This window comes from Camelus dromedarius, chromosome 3 (genome assembly GCF_036321535.1).
Source record: "Camelus dromedarius isolate mCamDro1 chromosome 3, mCamDro1.pat, whole genome shotgun sequence".
In the NCBI taxonomy this organism is placed as follows: Eukaryota; Metazoa; Chordata; class Mammalia; order Artiodactyla; family Camelidae; genus Camelus; species Camelus dromedarius.
In genome coordinates, this window is record NC_087438.1 from 36,989,311 (window position 1) to 37,003,468 (window position 14,158).

A 14,158-nucleotide genomic window follows, 5' to 3' on the forward strand; every position below is an offset into this window, starting at 1 on the left:
CACCACCCAGGTTCATTCAAGCTTTCCCTCTGTTCATATTTGTAACTTCTTTTCTGGAAAGTAGGAAACCTGGCTCCCATTTGCCTCAATATATTGACTTATTTACTCAAGATCTCCACCCACCCATGTAACCGTCTCCTGACACTCATCAGGCTGCCATCTCACTCAACCGTCTTCTCTGCATGGGCCCCAACCCCTGCTAGACTGCCCTTGCCTAAAGGCATATATGTATAAATATATATTTTTTAAAATTTTGGAGCAGTTTTAGGTTCACAGCAAAAATGAGCAGAAGATTCAGGGATTTCTCAGGGAAAGGTATAGTTCAAGTGGAAGAGCACATGCTTAGCATACACAAGGTCCTGGGTTCAATCCCCAGTACCTCCTCTAGAAATAAATAAGTAAACCTAATTACCTAACCCTAAAAAAAATAAATAAATAAAATAGAAATAGAAATTTAAAAAACAAGAGTATTTAATTTAAAACAGACAAAAAAAAGAAAAGCTTTTTTTAAAAAGTATTCTTTTTAAAAAACATAGACAATTATACCTCTTTTAAAAATTACTTTATGTAGTTTGACATGTTATATACATGCACATAAATACTATTAATGTTCCCAGATAGCACAGATTAAACCTAATTGATACTGTTCATAAAACTTTCTATATCATACGACATTTCTAAAAAAGCATTAAAAAAAACTTCTTATATTAAATTGTTGAGAATGAGAATAAAGATTTATTCACCAGATACTATTTGTCAGGCATACTTTGCAACACAGTGATTATACCCTCATAAATGAGGAATTGAGGCAATTTCAATCTTTTTGCAATCCAGGCTGCACCAGGAAACTCACTTGCCCTGCCCCACAGTTTTAGTCTTAGATTGTATGTACCTTGTGGTTGTGTGCTGCTGGATTCCACTTCTATCCTTCATATTTCTGCTCAGTAGTCGTTTCACAAATGATCAAGTTGAATCAGAAACTAGATGATCCAACCCTGCAAGACAGGTAACTGTCATTGAATAACTGTGAGTTCAGAAGCCATTCTGTGTCTTTACATTTGTTTTAAACTTTCTGTATGTGATTTTAAATGCACATTTTTAAAATAGGCACTGGATATTTTTCTAAAGGACACACTCAGTCATTTCAGGAAAGTATTAACTTTGAGAAAAGTTTTCTGCTTCACAGGAATTTATAAATTAATTCTATTATTCCTTGATTCTATTTAAATGTTATTAATAGTTTTATAAAATGACCAAATCTGCAGGTTAGGTGGAATCTAGAAAAATATTGGGTATCATGCTCATATAAAAATGCCAATGAATGCATTTGTGAACTGATACAGTAATTCACTTGTTATAAAACAAAATGCATGAAATACTGCTGTCATTGGGGAACATGGTGACAAACAGAAATGTATGCAAACTGCCATGTCATTACAATTTTTAGGTTTGTCATTTTTTTAATTTGTGCTGTATGCAAAAATCTCATGTTGAATTGGCATAAAGGAGGAAAGGAAGGGCCTTTTAAATTAGGTGATGAAGGTGGACCTGGTGACCACAGAGCCTGAGCCATCACATGGGTCTAATCTAGGTCTGCCTCTGCCAGTTGTGTAACCCCTGTTTTGGCTTTCTGAACCTCCATTTCTACATCTATAAAATGAAAGCAACAGTGTTGCGAGAAGCAAGAGAACCTATGTAAACGGTTCAGAAACAGTGCCAGGCACACTGGATGCAAAATACATATTTGTATGAGTGAATGAGTGACCTAAAAATCACAGATGCCTGTGGGGCTAGAAGTGTCCTTAGCAGAACTTTTGGCTGACCTGAGAGTTCATGCCAAGTTCATGTTAAAAGGAGGGCCATATTTGAAATGGGATCATTTGGAACACCCAGTGTTGCCAAAGCCTCTAAATTTTCAAAAGAAGCTGGAGATCTGGATTTTACATGCAATTTCTTGATGGTTACACATTGGAAACACACAGGTGGTCCAGGATGACAATGTAGAAAGATCCTGAACTCACCTCTTTCTACAGCCACATCAAATCTACAGCTATATATGGAACAATTTCCCCCTGTAAAAGGCCTGAAAACTAACTGAACAGCTCCTTCACAGTAAATGATAAAAGGGCCACACTGATACAGGCAGGAGAGGCTGAGACAAAAACCCTACCCTCAGTGCTGTGAACCACAAATCAGGAGGGATCTCAAAAATCCAGAACTTCTCCCTGAGGAGTGGGGGTTTGTGCCCCGTACCAGTCCCCGCCAACCCTTGGGACATACAGTGAAGAGATGAGCCCCCAATATGTCTGGCTTGGAAAATCCCACGGGGCTCATGCCCAGGGGACCGAAAGGGCTGTGTGGAACTGGGATACTTCTCTTAAAGGACTCGTGTGCACCTAGGGACTAGTGCAAAAGCAGCAGTTTGAAAAATGCCTATGTGAAAGAGATTCATTTGCCAATCATAAGGCATCGACTTAGAAGGGGAGAGGCCTCTGGGGACTCCTGCTGCCCCACTAAAGATGAGGGGTGCGCCCCAGGCCTGCATGCTCCCACTGATAGGAGGCTTGTGTCCCTGGGAACCACCGGACTGTTACAATTGGAGAGACAGCTCTTAGCAGTCTACCACCCACACAGACAACAGACTGAAGCACACTTCCATTCTTTCTATGGAAAACGCCTATTTACTTGTCCTTAAATTTCAGCCAGAGGGACAGACTTTAGGTTTGCCACACATCTAGAAGCTACGGAGGTGCTCTCAGGGAACCTAGGGTAGGGGACCCCATATTTGAGCTTTCCCTCAGCCTCTCTACAGCTCATGGGAATCTCCCAGAAGGGAGCTTATACACTCATTTGAAGCTCCAATTTTTGTAGCTGTTGTCCAGAGGGACACTTCTTCTCATCTGCAGGCAAGCAGGGTTTACAATGATGCTCCTATAGGACAGCATATATTTGCAAACTTTAAAAGTGAATGCCTGAGTGTCTGGTTTCCAATCGGCCTGAAACTAGGGGCTAACTGAGATCCGTCCCTATGAAACAATGAGTTTCTTGGCACACCTCAACAACTCGAACTTCTGAAAAATAAACCAGGCTGTTTAGAAAATAATAAAGGTTTGAGAGACAACCAAGAGCCAGAAAAAGGTTGAAACATAAGATTCATAACCAACACAAGACCATGCCTTCAAGTCTGAGAAAGGTATATGTTTCACCTATTTAAAAAAAAAAACAAAAACCCACAGAGTTATGCAAAATGAGGAAATGGAAGTATGTTCCAAACAAAAGAACAAGATAAAACCCCAGAAAAACATCTTAATAAAATGGAGATAAGTAATTTACCTGATAAAGAGTTAAAAGTGATGATCATAAAGATGCTCACTGAACTTGGGAGATTGTATGGCTGTTAGCATAAATGATGCCATCTTGGACCCTTACAGTTTCTCCTGTCCGTTCACTGACCCTACCCAAGACTGTACTGTGCAAATGAATCACTTCTCTGTGTTCAAGGGCCTCGTAGTTAGTACATATTGTTTAATAATCACTAGGACCAGGTAGTCTCTATGCTGTTAATCCCCAGACAATGATGAAAACCATCCCTGATGTATTCCTGGTGCCCACGAGACTAGTGACCCAATCATATATCTTAACTTAGAAATGCACATCCTGTTACCAAGCACCTACAGCCATACCCTAGGTTAACTACAAATTGTCCCAGTGGCCCCTTGGTAGTGCAGAGTGCAGCTGCGAATGCTTCCAGATCCTTGTCCATCTGATCCAGACCCTACCCTGTGAGTAAGTCACCCTATAATAAACTGATCCACTGATGATACAGAGCTGCCTGGCTTGTTTTTTCAGCCTCAAGATGTCTTCTCAGTTCAGTGGGCACTCTTCATTCCCTCCATCCTCCAACAGAGACGAAGGGATGAATACAATGAAAATTTCAACAAAGACAGAAAATATAAGAAAGTATGAAATAGATGTCACAGAGCTGAACAATACAATAAAACTGAAAACTACACTAGATGGGTTCACAGCAGACTAGATGAAGCAGAAGAAAGGATCAATGACTAGAATACAGGGCAGTGGAACTCACTCAGAAAAAAAATTTTTAGAAAGTGAAATAGCTTAAGGGACCTACAGGATAACATCAAGTAGAATAACATTCACATTATAGGGGTGCCAGAAGGAGAAGAGACAAAGAAAGGCATAGAAAATTTATTTAAAGAAACAATGGCTGGAAACTTCCCTAACCAGAAGGAGAAAAGACATCTAGATCCAGGAAGTCCAGAGAGTTCCAAAGAAGATGAATCCACAACAAAATTCACAAAAAGGACAAAAAAATTCACAACAAAAAAACATTAAAATTAAAGTGTCAAAAGTTAAAGAAAGAATTTTAAAAGTCACAAGAGAAAAACAACTTGTCATATATGAAGAAATCCCCATAAGACTATGAGCAGATTTTTCAGCAGAAAATTGGCAGGGCAGAAGTCAATGGCTTAATATATTCAAAGCAATGAAAGGAAAAAAACCTCTAATAAAGAATACTCTACCCAGCAAGGTTATCATTTAGAATTGAAGGAGACAGATAGAGTTTTTCATACAAGAAAAAGCTAAAGGAGTCCATCACCACTAACCTAGCCTTATAAGAAATGTTAAAAGGGCTTCTTTAAGCTGAAAAGAAAGGGTGTTGATTAGTAACAAGAAAACATTTGAAAGCATAAATCTCACTGGTAAAAGTAAATACAGTAAAGGTAGTGGGTTAATTACTTATAAAGCCAGTATGAAAATTAAAAGACAGAAGTAGTGAAAATAACTACAACTACCATAATCAGTTAAGGGAGACACAAAATAAAAAGATATAAAATCTGACATTAAAAATATAAAATGTGCAGAGTAAAAATGCAGTTTTCAAATGCATTCAAACTTAAGTTGCTATTAACTCAAAATAGACTGTTGTGGGGGAGGGTATAGCTCAAAGTGGTAGAGCACATGCTTAGCATGCAGGAGGTTCTGGGTTCCATTCCCAATACCTCCATTTGAAAAACCAAATAAATAAATACATAAACCTAATTATCTACCCCCTGAAAAAAATAAATAAATAATTTTTTAAAAAATTAAAATAAAAGACTGTTATATATGTAAGCTGTTATGTAAGAGTCTCAAAGTAACCACAAAGCAAAAACATATAGTAGAAATACAAAGGATAATAAAAAAAAAAAAAGTCTAAGCATAATACTAAAGGATATTATACAACCAAAGGGGAGAGAGCAAGAGAAGAAAAAAAGAACAGAGAGGAACTGCAAAACAACCAGAAAACCAGGCAATAAGTATATACCTGTCAATAATTACTTTAAAAGTAAATGGACTAAATTCTCTAATCAAAAGACACAGAGTGGCTGAATGGATTTAAAAAAACAAAACAAAACAAAACACAAGGCCCAGCTATATGCTGCCTCTAAGAGACTAATTCCACATGTAATGGCACAATACAGATGGAAAATGAAGGGATGGAAAAAGATGTTTCACACAAACAGAAACCAAAAGAAATCTGGGATAGATACATTTATAACAGACAAAATAAACTTTAAAACAAAGACTGTAATAAAAGACAAAGAAGGTCTTTGCATAATGATAAAGGGGCCGATCCAACAAGAGGATATAACATTTATAAACATTTATGTACCCAACATGGGAGCACCTAAATATACAAAGCAAATGTTAACAGACCTAAAGGAAGAAACTGACAACAATATGATAACAGTAGGAGACTTTAATACCCCACTTAGGTCATGGATAGATTATTAAGACAAAAGAGTAAGGAATACACAATGGGGAAATGACAGTCTGCTCAATAAACAGTGCTGGGAAAAGTGGACAGCTGCATGCAGAAGAGTGAAACTGGACTATCTTACACCATACACAAAAATTATCTCAAAGTGGATTAAAGACTTGAATGTAAGACCTGAAACCATAAAACTCCTCAAAGAAAACACAGGCAGTAGGGTCCTTAACATCAGCCTTGTCAATGATTTTTTGGATCTGACACCAAAAGCAAAGGCAACAACAGCAAAAATAAACAAGTAGGACTACATCAAACTAAAAAGCTTCTGCACAGCAGAGGAAACCATCAACAAAATGAAAAAACTAGCTACTGAATGGGAGAAAATATCTGCAAATCATATGTCCAGTAAGGGGTTAATGCCCAAGATATACCAGGACCCCATAAAAATGCATAGCAAAAAACAATCTAATTTTTTAAATGAGCAGAAAATCTGAACAGACGTCTTTCCAAAGACATCCAAATAGTCAACAGGTAAATGCAAAGGTCCTCAACATCACTAATCACCAGGGAAATGCAAATCAAAACCAGAATGAGATATTACCACATACCCTACCGTGTCAGAATGGCTATTATCTAAGAGACAAGAAATAACAGGTGTTGGCAAGGATGTGGAGAAAAGGAAACCCTTGTGCACTGTTGGTGGAAATGTAAACTGGTGCAGCCACTATGGAAAACAGTATGGAGGTTCCTCAAAAAAATTAAATATAGTACTACCATATGATCCAGCAATTCCACTTCTGGATATGTAACCAAAGGAAACCAAATTACTCTCGAAAAGATATTTGAACTCCTGCATTTGTTACAGCATTATTTACAATAGCCAACACATAGAAACAATCCAAGTGTCCATGAATGGGTAAATGGATAAAGAAAATGTGGTATAAATGTACAATGAAATATTATTCAGCTATAAAAAAGACAAAAATCCTGCCATTTGCAACAACATGGATGAACCTTGAGGGCATTATGTTAAGTGAAATAAATCAGACAGAGAATGACAAATACTGTATGATCTCAGTTATATGTGAAATTGAGAAAAAAGAAAACCTCACATATACAGACAACAGATTGGTGGTTGCCACCAGTGGAGGTTAGGTAGGTCGCAAAAGTAGATGAAGGTAGTTAAAAGTTACAAACTTCCAGTGACAATGTAAGTCCTGGGGATGTAATGTACATTATGGTGACTACAGTTAACAGTACTGTATTGTATATTTGAAAGCTGCTAAGAGAGTAAATCTTAAAAGCTGTCATCCCCCCCCCCAAAAAAAAATTGTAACTATGTGGTGACAGATGTTTACTAAACTTATTCTGGTAATCATTTTGCCATATATACATATATCAAATCATTATGTTGCACACCCAAAACTAACATAATGTAATATTGTTATATGTAAAATAAACAAACCAACCAACCAACCAACAAACAAAAAAACCTTGTCTAGGAGTAAGAATGAAAAGAAGTAGTCTAGAAAGAGGGGGCATAGGCTCAGAGAAGGAAACACAAATGCTTAGCATAGTTTAAAAGGTTCTTTTTATGGTTCTCAACTCTCTCACCTCCTGAAACTTCTCATGACCAAGACACCTTACCAGCTACCAGCTATTGCTGTTTCCCAGCACACGGCATGGTCTCTCTTGCTATTACACTCCTCTACCAGAACTATCTGCCCCTCTCTTCACTAGATTCACTCCTACTTGTTCTTCAAGACTTACTCTTAATCTCTCTAGGTAAAGTCACCCCTACCCATGCTGCGTTAGATGATTTTCTCCTGTAATGCTTTAGCACTCGTAAGTCAACTTCTTTTGGTCCTTCCCTTGCTGTACTATAATGTTTGGGTTACTGGTCATTTTTATTCTGTGAGACTGAGTTTTGCAGCTATAGGAACAGTATCTTATTTATTTCTGTTACCTCTGTGACTAATGTAAGAGCTAATATAGTCAACTTAGATCTGTTGAACAAAATGGCAAAGACTAAAAAAATATAGTTGATTTCTGACTAATACAGTTTTCTGACTATACATTTAGTGGGATATATTCAAAGGACAAAAAGAAAGCAACGAAATATTTAGTTTTGGTAATGGTGTTGTAATTCTAAAAGTATTTTGTGTATTATGGGATAGAGTAAGTAAGTAAATACATTGATGTCATTAGGAAATAGGGTTTTCACTGTGGGAGAAGGAAGCCAGATATGAATGGGAGAAGGAAGAGAAAATCAAACGATACCAAAGACATCAAATTGCAATTGGATATGAACTCATGGTTTTTCAAATACAGTTTTAGTAACAATGATCACACCTAGCTCCTAGATCTTGGCTTCTAAGGCTGACTCCCTAAATAAAAAGAAACAGGGCTCCTTATATAAATGGCTGGTTCCAGATCTTGAACAATAAAATAGAAAGTGAGCCTAGTACATAAGACTAATGGGGACATATCAAAAGGACACAGCTTGATAGGATTCCTACAGAACAAGTCTGGGACAATTTGATTATCAAATGGAATAATGATATTAATACACTAAATTAAAAAAAATCATGAGCCCATGGTGATTATTTGAGGGCAGAGAATGAGAAAGGGAAAGCTGTTCTTCACAGAAGAATGTCAGCTAATAAACTATCTAACAAATATAGAAAGGGGGACAGGACTAGAAACACATCACTTTGTGAACCCCAGTATAACTGACTCAGGCAAAAATCCTGGCTGATTATTGAGTGAAATGTTGTTGGGAAAAGGGACATTCACATGGCCACAGAGCATTTTGAGATTACTGGAAGTCTATTAGTTGTCACTTTTAAAAAGTGCTACATTTAGAATCAACAATGGTGGGACAGAAACAGACTCATAGACATAGAATACAAACTTGTGGTTGCCAAGGGGGAGGAGGGTGGGAAGGGATAGACTGAGAGTTCAAAATTTGTAGATACTGACAGGCATACATAGAATAGATAAACAAGATTATACTGTATAGCACAGGGAAATATATATAAGATCTTGTGGTAGCTCACAGCGAAAAAAAAATGTGACAATGAATATATGTATGTTCATGTATAACTGAAAAATTGTGCTCTACACTGGAATTTGACACAACATTGTAAAATGACTATAACTAAATAAAAAAAAGTTAAAAAAAAATGGTGGGACAGCCTGAAATGATATGACTCATGATGTGATACAGTAAGAAGTACATTTCATATATGATATATATCATAAACATCTATTATCATAGATATCATAAATATACATATATATTGACAAAAACGAATTGAATTGAATTATGAGGAAATAATCAGAAAAGGCTGAACACAGAAATTATACAAGACACCAGGCCTGATCCCCTTATAAGCTTTTTTTAATAAGTTTTTTTTAAAACATTTTTTATTGAGTTATAGTCATTTTACAATGTTGTGTCTCCTTATAAGTTTTATGTCATGAAAAACAAATAAAAGCAGGGGGTAGATTAAATTAGACTTTGATCCAATTTTAAAAGCAAATAACAAAAGAACAAACAGCTATAAAAGGTATTTTTGAAATTAGGGAAATTTAAATATAAACTACATATTCATAATAACAAATCAGTTCTTTTTTAAAGATATGATAATGGTACTGTGATTATGTAGAAAATGTCATATATGTGTACATAAACACACATATAAACATATGTACCTACACGTATACATACATATACATATATAGAGAAAGGGAAGGGAAGGGGAAATGTTGCAAAACATTAACAACTGATGAAACTATATAACAGATATATGGTTGTTCACTGCACTTTTCTGTAGGTTAGAAATTTTCAAAATAAAAAGTTGGGAAAATATTTCAGTATGAATAGTCTTCGGTTTGGTTTTATTTCTTTTTGCATTTTATCTTGATATCCATTTTCTCTATTTCTTTTTCTTGCAGCTGAGTTCCTGTATTTCAGTGGCAATTCAGCGGAATTATTTAGAGAATTACACAACATCCAGAAGAGGGCAGCAGAGTAAAACTTTTCTTTAATTAAAGAATCATCTGAACAGTATGTTAACTTTGCCAAATATCTGAAAATCAGACTTTATCTAACCTCTCTTTCAGAAACAAAGCAGTTATCTCAGTGTTCCTCTCAGAAAATTGAAAAACTCTAGGCAATTATTTCATTTTTCTAATCAAAAACCTAGACTCAGCGTTCATCTATAACAGGGCATCCCTGTTCTCCCATGTCCGTTTATGGCAAGAGTAACAGCTACAACTAAGGAGAGGCTGTATCAAGACACTTGAGACTTCTTTCCTGGTCTCCCGTTCTCAAGACCACCCTGCTCTTGGATGGCTGTCCAGCTACCTACCTATCCATCCACCATCCGTACACCATCCATCTACCTACCCACCCATCCATCTATCCTGCCAGCCACTGTTCCTCTGAGCTTCCCAAACTATTCCTACATTCTAGCACTCCACTTAAGAACCTTCAATGACTACCTACTGCATATCTCAAGATTTTCTGATGGTCTGACCTTACTCTGCCTAAAAAATTTATTTCCTAACTCTCTGGGGCATCATTCACACTACAGTCTTAAATATTTGTATATTTATTATAATTATTTTCCACTAGATGGCAGTAAAGCGGCCAGAGGAAGAGGTGGCTTTTGCTAATTCACAGACTAGCAGAGACTGTTTTTTTTTCTTCTTTTAATACAGTATTTTGTATCCTGAAGCACAAAATAACCTCAAAATACTTTGTGTCTAATTTTATCAATATGCAATATACTACTGTAATTCATAGAATTGACATTAACTTCAATATCTGAAGTTAGTGAAATGCCTTGTCGCATACTTTCCTTCTCAAAATTTTGCATCACAGGGGAGAGAATAGTTCAGTGGTAGAGCACATGCTTAGCATGCATGAGGCCCTGGGTTCAGTCCCCAGTACCTCTGTTAAATAAATAAGCAAATAAATAAGTGAATAAACAAACCTAACTACCCCCCCAAAAAAAAACAAACCAAAAAAATTTTTTGCATCACAATATGTAGTTCTAACAGTTGATTTGATTCTCAAAATTTTTTGTCTTCAGATCCCATTAAACCTTTAAAAATTACTGAGAATCCACAAAGAGCTTTTGTTTATGTCGGTTATATCTATTGATATTTACTATATTATATTAAAACTGATCAATTTTTAAATATTTATTTATTAATTCATTAAGAATAACAATTTAAAAACGATTACATGTTAATATGGGTAATGTCTTTAAGAAAAACAGCTAAATCCCCCACCAAATAGTGAAAAGAATGGCATTTTTAATATTTTTGCAAATCTGTTTTATTTCTGGCTTAATAAAAGACAGCTGGATTCTCATTTCTGCTTCTTCATTCAATCTGTCCTATCACATATCATGTAACCCCGAGAAAACTCCACTGTACCCTTGTGAGAGAATGGGAATAAATTAAGACAAATAACATCTTAGCACTATTATGAAAATAATTTTGTCCTTGAAGATGTCTAAAAAGGTCGTAGGGACCCCCAGTGTCCCTAGGCCACACTTTGAGAACTGCTGGTTTATGCTATCCCTCCCCTTCCAACTTTTTTCTGCCTATTTCTCTTTGAAGCACTCCTTAACTCCAGGAACTCACACTGAAATTCTATGGTAATTAATATTTAATTTTTCTTAATTATATGTTTTTCCAACTAGACTGTAATCTTTTGAAGCTGTACCTAGGCTCCCAGTTATCACTGAATAAATATTTGCCGGTTATTCAAATACCCTCCAGAATACCCACCAACTTTAAATATCATCTCTCTTCCAGCAGAGAACTGTGAAATCATGATTCATACAAAGTAAGCCTGTCCTCCAGCTTATAGTTTGAAAAACACTTCTTTCTTAGACATAGTCAAGGCTCTAAGCTATTTACTGATTCTGCCCATAAAAAATATTAAAAGTGGAAAAATATTGCCAGGATTTAATAAAATGTTTGAATATCTGCTAGTTTGTCAACATAAACTCTGTCTTTTCATCACTTTCCACAGAGAGAAAACCTTAACTCCCTCCTCTGAAGAGGGAAAAGGACCCCTCCTTGCTTGCCCAGGAGCAGATAAACATTGGTAAGTTCACTCAAAATAGCAGAGCGATTCCCTCCTGCATTTTCCTACAAGGTTGACTTCCCAATTCCGGGCTGTTTTACATCTTATCTTCTCATCTCAAACCTCTAATATTCCCCCTTATCTATTCTCAGTTGAAGATCTTGCCTCATAGATTACTGAAAAACTATCAGATTTTGCCCTCAACTTTCTCCATCCAAATTCACTAATACACTTTCTGCTAAGCCCACATTCTCTTCCTTCCCTCTTGCTACAGTTGAGGATGCATCCCTGCTCCTGTCAGAGGACAACCTCTCCATTTATGCTCTGAATCAGCTCCCACCTTCTCAAGGACTTTATTCTGGAAATTACTCACACATCTACCTCAGTATCTTTCTTTCTGTTGGATCATTCTCATCAGCACACAAATCTGCTTAGAGGATCTTTCAATTTACAAAATTTCTCTTCACCTTTGGCCCTATTTCTCTGCCCCTCTTTCAGTAGAACTTACTGAAAGAGTTATGTACATTTGTTTCTCCTTCCTCCCCTCACTTTTTCTCAACACATTCACACTCAAACTTTTCACCAAAACTGCTTTTGAGCAAGTCATCATGGACCTGCATCTTGCAAAACTTATGTTCACTGCTCAATCTATGTTCTTTGCCATCTCCTCTTTCTTTCTAGGTGATCTCATCCAGTCCTCTAGCTGATGACTCAATTTTATCTCCAGCTATGGCTTCACTTCAAAGCACCAAGTGTGGATATTCAACTAGTTACCTGACATTCCTCTCATAGGCATTTCAAAACTTCACCCTCCCACATCCAATCCATCAGCATGTTCTGTCAACTCCTCCAAAATGTAATCTAATCACCCTCTCCATCTCCACAGCTACCACTCTAGTCCAAGCTATCATTATTTCTCACCTGAACTACTGTATTAGTCTCCTAATTAACCTTCCTTGTGTGGTGACTGCCCATCTATTACATATAAAATACTCAGTGATCTTTTAAAAGCAAGAAATAGATATCTCTTTTCTGCTTACAATCCTCCAAGGGCTTCCCACTACACTAAGAAAAATCCTCACCCAAGCCTGCAAGGCCCTACATGATTTCACCTCTTCCCTGACTTCATCTTTCCCTTCTCTGCTGGCACCATGTTCCAGCCACATGGACTTCTTTTCCTTCCTTAACAAATCAAGCTTCTCCCCACCTCAGTGCCTTTGCATTTCCTATCCAGAGACTCTCCCCACAGACCTTCCCAAGTTTGATGCCTTCTCAATCATATATGGCACCACCCTATCCAATCTTGCTATCCATATTCTGACCCCAAGTGACCCTTATAAAGAGAATGAAATCCCAGGAGGAAACAGATCACACACACACACACACACACACACACACAAGTTATCTGTGTCCCTCTCTTCTCAGTACCCTACTTCATTTTCCTGAGGGCACTAACCACTGTCTAATATTATTTATATGTTTAGTATCTGTCTCCTACATTACAGCCTGGGATACAGTAGGGGCTCAATATATTATTTGTGGAACTCTCATTGTGAACTCTGGAAGTTACAATCCATCTACGGACACATGCTCTATTTGTGGATTTTTAGGATATTAATAATAAAGTTTATGTTTCCTACATGGCATTTTTATAATCAATAGTATAAATGGACTTTAAAAATACAGTGCACATATCTTATCCTCAACTGGATAGAGTATTTGGAGAGACTGGAAACAATAGTAAGTAAGGATAAAGAATCAGACAGAAGAGGGTAACTTGGACAGCAGCACATATCCATTCCTACTAATGCCAAACTTTTGCTTGTTATATGTGATATATTATAAAACTGACTCTCAGTATGTTGTTTCTCATTTATCTGTATTTAAAATTTTATGTAAATCATTAAAGACACAGATGATCTAAAGGACACTACCAATCACCACTATGACCTAAATGATACTTATAGGACTTTAACCCCAACAACTACAGAATATACACTCTTTTCAACTGCACATCATATGTTCACCAAGATAGAGCATATCCTGGGGCATAAGCAAGTCAATAAATTTAAAATAATTGAAATCATACATGTCCTCTAACCAAAACAAAATTAAGAATCAATTACTATAAGATATCTAAGAAAACACTAAGTATTTGGAAATTAAAAACATACTTTTAAATAATCCATAGATCAAAAAAGAAATCACAAGGGAAATTTTAAACATATTTTATACTAAATGCTAATGAAAATACAATATATCAAAATTCCCAG

The 14,158-nt window shown here is 36.4% G+C and overlaps 1 long non-coding RNA gene across 1 annotated transcript in view; it reads right to left on the reverse strand.

Moving 5' to 3' along the window:
• Nucleotides 1-712: 712 nt before the first annotated feature.
• LOC135321051 (uncharacterized) overlaps nt 713-14,158 on the reverse strand; it is a 30,592-nt gene continuing 17,146 nt past the window's right edge. Inside the window, exon 2 of the long non-coding RNA XR_010380465.1 lies at nt 713-995. This is a non-coding gene — a long non-coding RNA (uncharacterized LOC135321051). The remainder of the gene's footprint in view (nt 996-14,158) is intronic.